Below are 12652 nucleotides of genomic sequence, written 5' to 3'. Positions count from 1 at the left end.
GGATGGAGGAGGTCGACGGTGGAGATGAACAGTATCCTGTGGAGTCCCGTTTTGTGGTAAACCACACCCCTCCCGATGAACAGGAACCCCGTTTCGACCGTAGCGCTCCAACACAAGTCTGTTTCGTCCATTTTGCGGTACGTCACACCCCTCCCGATCAACAGGACCCCCGTTTCGACCGTAGGAGGTCTGTTTCCTCCGTTTTGCGGTACGCCACACCCCTCCCAATCAACAGGACCCCCATTTCGTCCGTAGGAGGTCCGTTTCGTCCGTTTTGCGGTACGCCACACCCCTCCCGATCAATAGGACCCCCAATTCGACCGTAGGAGGTCCGTTTCCTCCGTTTTGCGGTGCGCCACACCCCTCCTGATCAACAGGACCCCCATTTCAAACGTGGCCGGTCAAACACAAGGTTGTTTCCTCTGTTCGGCGGTACGCCAGGCCTTGTTTCCATCGGCTGTTCCATCCAAGCCCTCCCGATGAACACGACGACGCATTCCGTTCCGACCCAGCCTGTTGGCTCCCAATGAACATGACGACGACGATGTTTCTCCGTTCCGACCCAGCCATGTACACGAGCCCTGGCCGTACGTATGCATGAGTAGGCGTTCGAGACCCTGCCTGTATGTACGTACGTGGCCGTATTTTCTTTCTTGCACCCTGGCTGTTGTACGTACGTATACATGCTACGTGCACGCCTCTACTACGACACGTGCGCGCCTCTACATCGACCAGTATATATGTACGTACACGCTCGCGACTAGAATGAAAACGCTACATACGCTTCGAACAGGTGGGTCCCGAATGTCAGGCACTTCCTTGCGTGCGAAGATGTAGCTGGTGGGTCCCAGTAGTCAGGGGGGCGAATCGTTTTTTTTTCTTGGACGCACTTCCTTGCGTGCGAAGGTGTAGCTGGTGGGTCCCAGTAGTCAGGGGGAAACGTTATTTTCACGAAATACGGTGGCCCATCCGGTTGGTCCCCGCTGTCAGGTGGAGGAATAATTATTTTGCGCATAATAAGGAGGCACTTCCTTGCTGCGGCCGTGGACCCAGCTGTCAGCCTCTCCACGCACAGTACTCTTCCGATGGAAGTCGGTCGTTGACCACATTGACCACGCCTCGCCAAGAGCACCACGGCGGTGGACGACGGCGAGACCTAGGAAGGGGATGACACGGAGGCAGGGAAGACTCGGCAGTTGTTTCCCACATGGAGGGGAGTACAACTGTATGAGGGTTTACTGGTTCGTCTGCTGTCGCCGGAGAATAACAGCAGGTGTGGGTGAGTAGAGGGATGGCTAGGCCAGCGATGGGAGTACGATGGTGTTGTGAGGCCTGTGCGGTAGCCCAGCCGGCCGCGGGGAGGGAGCAGGCAGTCCCGCCGGCGCTTGTTTGAGCGGCTGGAGCAGGAAGAGAAGATATTGAAGAAGCACGATGGCTGTTGGATGGACATCCAACAGTCACTGCTTGTGCGTCAACCTTTTTTTTAGGAAAGCCTCAAATCTGTGGAAAACAACATACAACCCATCTGCCATTATTTCTAATAATTTATAGCCTGTTTGCTAATTCTTAAGGTTTTTTTGGAGCCCATATTCTTTTTGTTAGCATTACAACCCATATTGTGGCCACGGTTAAAAAATTATACGAAATTTTGCATATTTCGGTGCGGTCCGAACTATTTTTAATCCCGAAATTTCGACTCACATTCAAACTGATTTTAAAAATAAATGTATATCAATATAAAATCCAACAAATTCTCCACACATAAAAATTAATGTACAACCCATTTCTCATTACTGATAGGCCATTTTCTCGGCCAGCCGAATGAAAGCTCTCCTCATCTTGGAAGATTTGCAGCCCAACAGGCCTGACAAAGCGACTTACTTGGCAAATCACAAAAAACTGGGCTATGGCCGTGGACACAGCTGTCGGCCTCTCCACGTACAGTACTCTTCTAATGGAAGTCGTTCCTTGACCACGTTGACCACGCTGCATGGAGAGCACCACGACGATGGATGACGGCGAGGCCTAGGAAGGGGACGACACGGAGCCGGGGAAGACGCGACAGTGGAAGCCCACGTGGAGAGGAGTACGAGGGTTCACTAGTTCGGCTGCGGTGTGAGGCTGCCGTCGCTGCAGGGCCTAACCAGCGGTGGGAATAGTAGGGGGCAGTGAGGCCTCCGCGGTAGCACAGCCGACCACGGGAGGCAGGAGCATGCGGCACGACCGGCGCTGCTTTGGGCGGCTGGAGCAAGAAGACCAGAGGTTGAAGAAGCACTACGGCCGTTGGATGGACATCGTATGATCACTGGAGCTAGAATCGTTCATATTGACTAAGTTGACAAAGCCCTTCGTCCCCGTCAACTTAGTAGGCCCACAAGTCAGCCTCCCACCAAGGTGGGTCCCAGCTAGCCGGGGGAGTATTCATTTTTTTTGTGCGTAATAAGGAGGCACTTCTGGTGGGTCCGAGCTAAAAGCGGGGGGAACGTTTTTTTCACAAAATACGGTGGCCTGTCTGGTGGGTCCCAGCAGTCATGGGGAAATGTTTTTTTCGCAAAATACTGGTGGCCCGTCCGGTGGGTCCCCACTGTCAGGTGGAGGAATAATTATTTTCCACGTAATAAGGAGGCACTTCCTTGCGGCTGCCGTGGACCCAGTTGTCATCCTCTCCACATACAGTACTCTTCCGATGGAAGTCAGTCGTTGACCACATTGACCACGCCGTGCCGAGAGCACCACAGCGAGGCCTAGGAAGGGGACGACACAGAGCCGGGGAAGACGCAGCAGTGGATGCCCACGCGAAGAGGAGTACGAGGGTTCACTGGTTCGGCTGCAGTGTGAGGCTGCCGCCGCCGAAGAATAACAGGGGTGTGGGTGAGTAGAGGGATGGCCTGGCCAACGGTGGGAGTAGTAGGGGGCGGTGAGGCCTCCGTGGCATCACAGCCGACCACAGGAGGCAGGAGCATGCGGCACGACCGGCGCTGCTTTGGGCGGCTGGAGCATGAAGACCAGTGGTTGAAGAAGCACTACGGCCGTTGGATGGACATCATACGGTCACTGGAGCTAGAATCGTTCATATTGACTAAGTTGACAAAGCCCTTCGTCCCCGTAAACTTAGTAGGCCCACAAGTCAGCCTCCCACCAAGGTGAGTCCCAGCTAGCAGGGGGAGTATTCATTTTTTTTTGTGCGTAATAAGGAGGCATTTCCGGTGGGTCCGAGCTGACAGCGGGGGGAATGTTTTTTCGCAAAATATAGAGACCCTTCTGGTGGGTCCCAGCTATCAGGTGGAGGAATCATTATTTTGCGCGTAATAAGGAGGCATTTTCCTATGTGGGCCCCTACTGTCAGCCTCTTCCGATGGTTGTTGTTTGTTGACCATGTTGACCTCACCATGCCGAGAGCACAAACACGGTGGACGAGGGAGAGGCCCAGGAAGAGAACCACCCGGAGCCAGCGAAGCCACCGCAGCTGATGCCCACGCTGAGGGGAGAATGAGCACTGACTGGTCGGCTGCGGGGTGAGGCTGACATCGCCGGAAAATAACAGGATGTGTGGGTGGTTAGAGGGATGGCCTGGCGGCAGCACAGCCAACCACGAGAGAAGGGAGCAAGCAGTCCCGCTGGCGCTGGTTTGGGCGGCTGGAGCAGGAAGATCACAGATTGAAGAAGCATGGCGGCCGTTGGATGGACATCCAACAGTCACTGTTGTGTGTTGACTAAGTTGACAAATCCTTGCGTACGCGTCAAAAAAAATTAGGACAGTGTCATCGTCAAACTAGTAGGCCCAGAAGTTAGCCTCCAATTTGTGGAAAACAGCATACAACCCATTAGCCATTATTTTCAATAATTTACAGCCCATTTGCTAATTCTTAAGGATATTTGAAGCCCATATTCTTTTTATTAGCATTACAGACCATATATTCTGGGCACTGCTCAAAAATTCAACGAAATTTTGCATATTTCGGTGGGGCCCGAACTCTTTTAATGAAGAAATTTCGAGTCACGTTAAAAATAATTTTCAAAAAATTATATCAAAATAAAATTCAAAAAACAATTGTCCGCAAAAAAAATGAATGAAATTTAGAATCTTAACTAGCAAGATGCCCATTCGTTGCACGGAACATGAAGATGCATTTGTATGAGTAGTTTATCTTGTGGGAGAAAAGATGATATTTTAATGTAATTGCCAGTTGGCTTTGGTTTTTATAAGAGTAGAGAGTAGAGAAATCCTGAAAAAATGATATTTTAATGCAATTGCCGGTAGGCTTTGGTTTAAAAATTTACAGCCCATTTCTTACAACTTATAGCCTGTTTTCTGGGAAAGCCCATTTCTTACTACTTACATCCCTCCTCGTCTTGAAAGATTTGCAGCCCAGCAGGGCTGAGAAAAGCAAGTAGGCCTCGGTTTTGGTATTGTCCAAAAAAAGAACTGGGCTAGCCAATTTCAGAAAGAAAAAATATATCAATTGGGCTCGTCATGTGCTTAATAAAAGCGTAAGCATGGGCTAGACGGGCCACAGCCCCCGCACAGCGCGCAGTTGAGCTCCGTCTCTAAAACTGAAAAACAACTAGGCGAGCTGCTGGGTCCCTAGTGTTATCCGCTCATTGTGTAATTTTCTCGATCATTGACTACATTGACAATGGCGTGGAACCTAGTTGTCAAACAATTAGGAGTAAGTATTTTTTTGGCTTGTAATAACGAGGCACCTGCTTGCGAAATGCAATGACCCTGGTGGGTCCCTACTGTCAGCTTCTCCATGTACAGTCATCTCCTGATTCCTCTTGGTTGTTGACCATGTTAACAATGCCAGACGGCGGCGGGCACAGCAAGCTAACCAAGGCGGAGAACGATGGCAAGGCCTCGGACGGGAACGAACAGCAGCCATGGAAGATGCGACAGTGTAGTGGCAGGTGGAGGGGAGTACGAGGGCAACAACATGAAAGTCAAGCATACAAATGGTACAAAAAGCCCAAGGATTAATTGTTCATCAAAGTTTTAGACAAAACCCAGATTGAACATGACAGTAACATCTAACCCAACCACTCTTTTTTGCAGTCACAAACAAATGGATCGGTCTGATCCATAAAATCAACATGCCTGTGCAAAAAAAATTATTTCAGGATGTCTACAACTTATTGTAAATAGAAGCTGAGCACATTTAGAAGCCCATTTGTCCACCTTAAACTTCTTTTTTTGCTGTTCAACATGTTTGTCCGTGAGAAATCTCTTGCTGTAAAAATTAAGCCTCGTGGACAATAGTAACCTCGCATTCAACAGGAAGAATGTGACAAAGCTTTTGTTTGCCTTGTTAGATGCATATCGTCCCATCGTTATTGTCCTCAAACGAATGTCATGAGAACTGAGAAAATATTTGTGCTTATTACGCCAACGATTGGTTATATGTTTTTCTGCATGTGGTTCTGCCTAAGTAGACATGAAGATTGAAAACAGTTAAGGTCTGAAAAAAGAGTATGTCGAAAGAACGACAGCTGAATAGTTATTCTAGTACAATATATACGGGCTTTCAATGTGCATGAAATCATCACCTCTATGTATAAATTCTCCAGAGATCGAAAGCATCACAACAAGCCAATGTCCAGATCAAAACTATACATTCTGATATATATGATCTTGACAGAATCCAGCAGCATTGATAGGCTATCAATGGACGAACTCTTCATTGAGCATATAACATAATATTAGTACCCAAAGTGTACTCCAAGATGATATAAAACTTATGTGCACACATGAAAAATGCGGCATATGATTACAAATGTGTAGATGATAATATACGACACTTGAAAAAGTGAGGAGCCAAACACCAACTCCTTGTGATTATTAAACGAGTCACGAATTACACCCAAGGTCTCCAGTTTGGGCGCATAGACAACAATTATTTCCGAAGGTGTATAACAATTATGAAGGAGCAACCTTTCAAGTGAAGGGGCATCTTCGATGATGAGCTGCTGTCCTTTAAAACAAATTCCAATGCTTTTAAGGTAAGGTGACTTTATTTGGAGACAACTGATACCGATTTCTATTCCCAAAACAATCAGCAAGCGCTCCAGGGCAGGGCAACTGGAGTGGATGATGCTATGCAGTGAGGCCTCCGACAGATAAACCACCACAAGGGAAAGTTTTTTTAGCAGTGGGAGTCGAAGCATTTGTACCAGATCGTCTAGTAGATGGCACCGAGTGAAGGTGGCGGTGTGGAGAGAGGAGGAAAACCGCGAGATGGACAACAGTGGTGTGGGCACGAATTCTTGGTATGTCCGTGGTATGAAACTTTCGTGGTAATGGTAGAACTCAAACTGCTGGAGTTTTCCGAATTCAGGGGATGTCAGCCAAGCCTCCACCTTGCCGGGTATGGACAGCAGGTAGCTTGTCGGGATGCAGAGGCATTGAACGGGGCCCTGCTGGTGAGAAGAGACGATGGCTCTAAGGAGATCAAATTCAGGAAGGACAGATATCTGACGACAGTCGAGATTGAGGGGCGCGGTGCGCCATAGAGGGCGCCACCGAGTTGAGAGGACTTGTGTGCGGCAGCAATCCTTGGTGGGGAGAAGCGAGATGATCTCCTCAAGGATGACACCCGGGAGATCGCTGATGCGGTCCACCAGAGATTCTACCAGTTCCTCTGATCCGGGTGGGGGCTCGCCGCTTCTCCCCGCGCTACGGGGTGCGGGATCTACAACCGGCGTCGCCGCTGGCGGGAGCCTCATCTTCTTGGCGCTGGGGCCAGCCGACTCCATTTTCCTTGTGGGCATAGCGCCAAGCTCACATGTTTGAGCAGAGTAGCCAGAGACGAGGCTAGTGGCAGTGCGAGTGGGGAAGAAGGAGGGATGGGGATTTTTGTAGGAGTGGAAGAAGAGGAGCAGGTGTTTTCTGTACGAGTGAGGAAGAATGTCATCGGGGTTTTTTGGACGAGTGAGGAAGATTGGGGAGCGGGGGGAATTGGCTGGGGAGACGGAAGCGGGAGAGCGAGTTGTTCGTGTTTATAAGGCCTGCTGCACTAACTACTTGCTTTTACCCAAGAACCGCTCTCTTCTTTTGCGTTGCCGCATTGGAGCTGGCGCATGGGCTTGGCTGACTGGCCATGCATGCAGGATGCATGTGCCCACCGACCACTGCATGCGCCTGGTTTGTTACTAGGCCTATTTAATAGGGTGGTTATGGAGTAAATTAAGGAGATTTATTTTCTCTGTGTGCATCCACCAAATTAGAGGATGCGCTACTGGATGCAGTCACTCACATTAAACCAACATTCAGAAGAACAAAAGTTCAGCATGTCTATGCATCTCAATGATTCACCATACTATAACCAATATACAAAGCTGTGAGAAGGTGTGGCAATAAAGAAAATTGGTCGATGCTTCTCTGAGCAAAGGGCCTCCCTGCGCACACATTAATTTCCTGGGCATGCTTGTTTCTTCTCAATGTTGCGAGCACTTTGAGCATGTTGGCAACTCCACAGCTAGCTAGCTGCCTCATCTTGCAATTGATGCTGACACATTTGCAGCAAACACATGAGGCAATAGAGATGACTCAACATGGGTCCATATTGTGCAGTTCCCCTGAAATCATATTCATTGTCCCGAATCTGAAAAGATAGGAAAACAGTAGCTATACTTAAACGGTGTTGCAAAACAGTAGCACATATCAATAGCTCGGCATGAAAAACACGATCATCTGGACAAAGGGGATACTGACCTGCCTAAGGAAGATTGTATATAATTTCATAAGTCCTTGGTTCATTTCCACCTTCGGCTGCACTGCTTGGTTGCTCCTCCACACATGACATGATCGTTCCGCACTGCATTTAGCAAGTCAACGTATGAATAAGCTAATTTCATCTTGCGGTGGTCATTGTACCTAGTTACGAATGTAGGAATACCTAGAGCACCATGAGGTTAGCTGATAGCAGGTAGATGCAACCATAGAAATTTTGTGCGGTGCTACCAAAATTGAGGTTTGTATCCCTTCCCGTTATGAGAATTCTTCTTGAAGTTGGTAGAATGTGACGGCTTGTTCTTTGCATCAAACTTGCCTTTCCCCTGAGATTTGTTCTTGTTGTTTTGGGGCTGGTTGGGCTGGAAGTTCTTCTCGTGTACCATGTAGGCACTAGAAGCTCCCTCAGCGACCCGAGCACGTGTGTCTTTTGCTCTCGCCTTCTCCTCAAAATCAAGAGTGCTAATGAGATCCAAAACAGAAAACTCATGTCTCTTGTTTTTTAGAGAAGTAGCAAAATCGTTCCACGAAGGTGGAAGCTTGGCAATGATGGTCCCAGCAACAAATTTGTCTGGCAACACACACTTAAAGTACTCAAGTTCCCTAGAGAGTGACTGTATCTCATGAGTCTGCTGAACAACAGAGCGCTCATCAGTCATCTTGTAGTCACAGAATTGCTCCATGACGTACAACTCGTTCCTAGCGCCCGAGGGCCCAAACGTGGCGTCAAGCGCAGCCCACATGTATTTGCCGCTGTCAAACGGCATATATGAATCCACAATGGAATCCTCAAGAACACTCAGCAGGGCGGCTTTGAAGAGGGTATCCATGTTCTGAAAAGCTTCCTGCTGTGTAGGATTAAGATCGCCCTCAGGCTTACCCTTAGTGGCGTCATAGCAGTACATGATCTGAAACCAATATACTGCTCTTGTGCGCCATCTTTTATATTGCACCCCCTTAAAAGTAGGCGGCTTCAAAAGCGCAGCAAAACCACTCGGAGTAAATTGCCTGTAATCAGGTTTTTGGATTGGATTGTTGAATATATGAGCAATTTACTATGAGATTTAATCCGAATCAGCAGTAAATAGATCATGACGACAATTGCAAACATCAATGTAATGATGCGGACTAAACCAGGAGGATAGAATCACATACTGTACAGCGGGAGCAGAACCAATGTGGTTTATGTTGTCACTCATGTCGTTGATGAAGAGGTTACCGAGGTCGGGGAAGAAGGCTGTCGTTGAGGAAGTCGTCGCTAGCAGCAGTCACAGGAGTGTGCTCCCCAAAAACCTAATCGCCCCTCTCCCGTACAGGATCATGAATGGCGGGGTTCAGAGGACTGTTGTCCCTTCTCGCGGTGCAAGCCGGAAGGAGGGCTGGAGAAGAATTGTGTGGCGGCGCTAAGATCTGGAACGGTGCGAAACCATATGAAACATCGGCGGCTAGGGTAGAGCATGTCAGGTCAGTCGTGCGAGTATAATAGTAGGCCTTTGGCCCCCAAACCCCACGTCCAAGTCAATAATAGCTCAAAAAAAGTCAATAATAGCCCCACCAAGGTTTGTCTCAAAAAAATGGAGTAATTAAGGCATCCGTTAGTCCCTTTAATATAAATACAATATCATTAATAATGGCCCCACCTTTTGTCTCACAAAGTATGTTGGAGTACAACCGGCTACACGTTTACAATCCGCTTCTCTTTTCTCTCCTCTTCTCTCTCCTTCAACTAAGCACAAATACTATATTTAAATCCTTATAGCCTGCTTATGTCATCTAATTGTAGTACTTGCTCTAAAGTTACTATCCACTGTGTAGTTTGAAATGCCGGGCGTGCAGCGGGCGGTGCCCTCGGTCGGCGTGCCGCTTCAATGGTGGAAGCAGTGAGAGGTCACGTCGCCCTGACTTGCCATCAATGTGGAGCGGCGGGCTCAACTGGCGCCGGGCAGGAAGCGCGCGCGGGAGGGGGGAGGGGTCTTTGTTGGGCCAAGAAGGTGAGAAGCCAACTTGGGATCGGTCCGGACAGGGAAATGTCATGTGCTCCCATACTCTGCATATGACACTAGTCTATGTTACTACTCCCTCCTTTCCGGTTTATAGAGATGCTTAGAGTAACATAGTAATATGTTACAGTACAAGTTACTCCCCACTATGACCAGCCTTGGCCTCTCCCAGTGCTCCACCACGTATAGCTGCTAAGCCTGCCACGTAGGCATAAAATATGATGTGGCACCAATAAACTAAGCACCTATGCATTGAAGACTTGAGTTACTAAGCCATTTAATGCACTTAGCACCTCATCTAAAGAGCATTAATAGTATAGCCAGCTGCTGGCTATAAGCCAGTGCCATGTCATCTACAGCCCATTTTATAGTCAACATGTACAATAGTAGATCAAAAAAGTGTACTACTTTTTATTATGTGGCCCACCTTTCATTCTCACAAAGTGCCTAGGAGCACGTGCTAGAGCTGGCTCTTCACGAAGAGCCCGCTTACCTTCTCTCTCCTCTTCTCTTTCCTCCAACTAAGCAGAAATATACTAGTTTATTCCTTATAGCCCACTGACTCAGCTCTATTGTACTTGCACTAAGCACATCTAAGCACTTACTAGCACCCCCTTGACCGTGGACCTTGACGGTGTACATCAACTTGTGTCTCATAATTTTCCTCGTCATCATCTGAGTCCTAGAAGATCTCACCCACATCATCATTAGCATGCAGCCGCCTTGATAGACAACGTGTGCAGAAGGAGTAGAGGCGACTGGGGACGCACCACCACCACGTCGTGGGCACTCCGTATGTGCTCGTGTGCGTGCAGCGTGCGTGTTTTTCCATCGGTGCTAGCTCTAAGGCCGAGGCTGCAGTCGTCTTCGTCTCCAACTAGTAGTTGAGCAACGACGACAAAGAGGTGTTGCAAGAGATGCGTATGCGCCATTGCATGCGAGCTTCGCCGTAGCACGACGAACCGGATGGCGCACGCCTCCATGCAGCAGAGTGTGCACGCATGCATGTGTTATTCACGTGCATTCTGCGGCCGAGCATGTGTGCATGCACGTCTTGTGTACGTGCGTTGTGTGCTCCATGCTGTGCGCGTATGTGCATGAGTTGGATTGGATGGAGTTAGTGCGTTGGCTTGTGTACATGCGTGGCTGCATGCGTCTTGTACATGTGTGGCTTGTTGCGTGGTTATCAATAATTCAATATAAACTACTCCCTCCTTTCCTAAATATAAGTCTTTCTAGCCATTTCAAATAGACTACAACATACAGATGTATGTAGACATATTTTAGAGTGTAGATTCACTCATTTTGTCATCGGGAATCTATGCTCTTCAACTCTTTTCTTTTACATGATCTTTGTTCATCCTTTTCCCAACACGCGAGACATCTAGCATCAAGGTGCACATGTCATGCAAGAAAATGGAGATAATCAGATAAGCAATGCGTGAGTGAGTCGTGCGGGGGGAAAAGCGGGGGGAAACCCTTTTTCGTAAGTGAGTCGTGCACTTCGATGGCACCTACGCAATATTTTTTCTCCTCGATGGCACGTGAATAGTGCACATGCTCAACGACGGAGCACGAGATGGTAGCAATGACATGGTCAGCCCTTTTTCGGAGAGAGTACATACTACTAGTAAATAACTTTGATGTGTCTTGTCAACTCGCAAAATGACGAGAAGCTTGATTACGCCTTCTCCCTCGCCAACGCGTGTGCGGTGGCTCGCAGCACGAGGAGAAACATTTGCTTACAAGCGGTGGACGTGTAGCAGTTCATTTGGTGTCAGATTGCCAGAAGCACTACTGTAGAACCATCGACTTCCGGAAGAGGTGAAGAACCAAGCGCAAGGTCACCTACTAACCTTAGGCTAGGCATAGTGGGAGTAACATAAGTAGGGGTACCTCCTTTTTTTATTCTAGAAACAACCACACGCGAATATCAAGGTGCTGGTTATGTAGAACAAATTTCTTGCAGTCCGTGCTCAGCCCTCCTCTATCTTCTTCTCAGCCAGCCAGCGGACACGCGGAGACCATCGTCTGTTTGCTCACATGCGATCCCACATGTCAGTGAAAACGCAAGAGGACCCACTGAACCTGCACATCTTTCACCTCGACGTGCTGGTGATGAAAAACAAATCCAATAAAGATCTTCAGTGGCCGCTTTTGGAGTTACTCAAGAGTAGTAAGATTCTATTTACAGTTTAACCCAAGATGGACATCTCGTGGCTTCAACTACCACTCTATTTTCTTTCATGACACGACCTGGATGCTGGATGTCCCACGTGTCGGCAAAAGGAGGAAGAACCCGACCAAATCTTTGGGTGTGCTCTCGGATTAGACTAGTTGTGCTAACTTACAAATTTTATTGTGTACTCCCTCCGTTCCAAAATACTTGACTTCCATTTGTCCAGAAATGGATGTACCTATATACTAAAACATGTCTAGATACATACTCCCTCCATTCGGAATTACTTGTCTCGGAAATGGATGTATCTAGAACTAAAATATGACTAGATACATCCATTTTCACGACAAGTAATTCCGAACGGAGGGAGTATATATTTTGACAAATAGAAGGTATGTATTGTGCAACGGAGGGAGTAGAATGGATGCAAGTTTTTGTATTGGGAAGAAGAGTACATCCATATATTGATAGAGCGTTGGAGTTGGCCTTACAAGTGGGACCGCAATTGAGGAAACCGACTATCGGCAAACCCCCACCTCGCCCACCGATCGATGGCTGAGTTAGAGAAATGATGAGGTTGAAGAGATTGCTCTAGCACGGACTCCAAGAAATATGGTGTCAGATGGAAGTCGTGCTGGTGGCGTGTGCCGTACTCCTGGACGTGAATGCTTGTTCTGGCCCATGCCACCCTACTACTCCTACTACTTACTATATAATACTAGTATCGAGGATTCAAGGTGCCGGTTA

The sequence above is a fragment of the Triticum dicoccoides genome, chromosome 1B (genome assembly GCF_002162155.2).
Source record: "Triticum dicoccoides isolate Atlit2015 ecotype Zavitan chromosome 1B, WEW_v2.0, whole genome shotgun sequence".
Classification (NCBI taxonomy): domain Eukaryota; kingdom Viridiplantae; phylum Streptophyta; class Magnoliopsida; order Poales; family Poaceae; genus Triticum; species Triticum dicoccoides.
The sequence above is the reverse complement of the archived record's forward strand: the minus strand, read 5'-3'. Positions refer to the sequence as shown.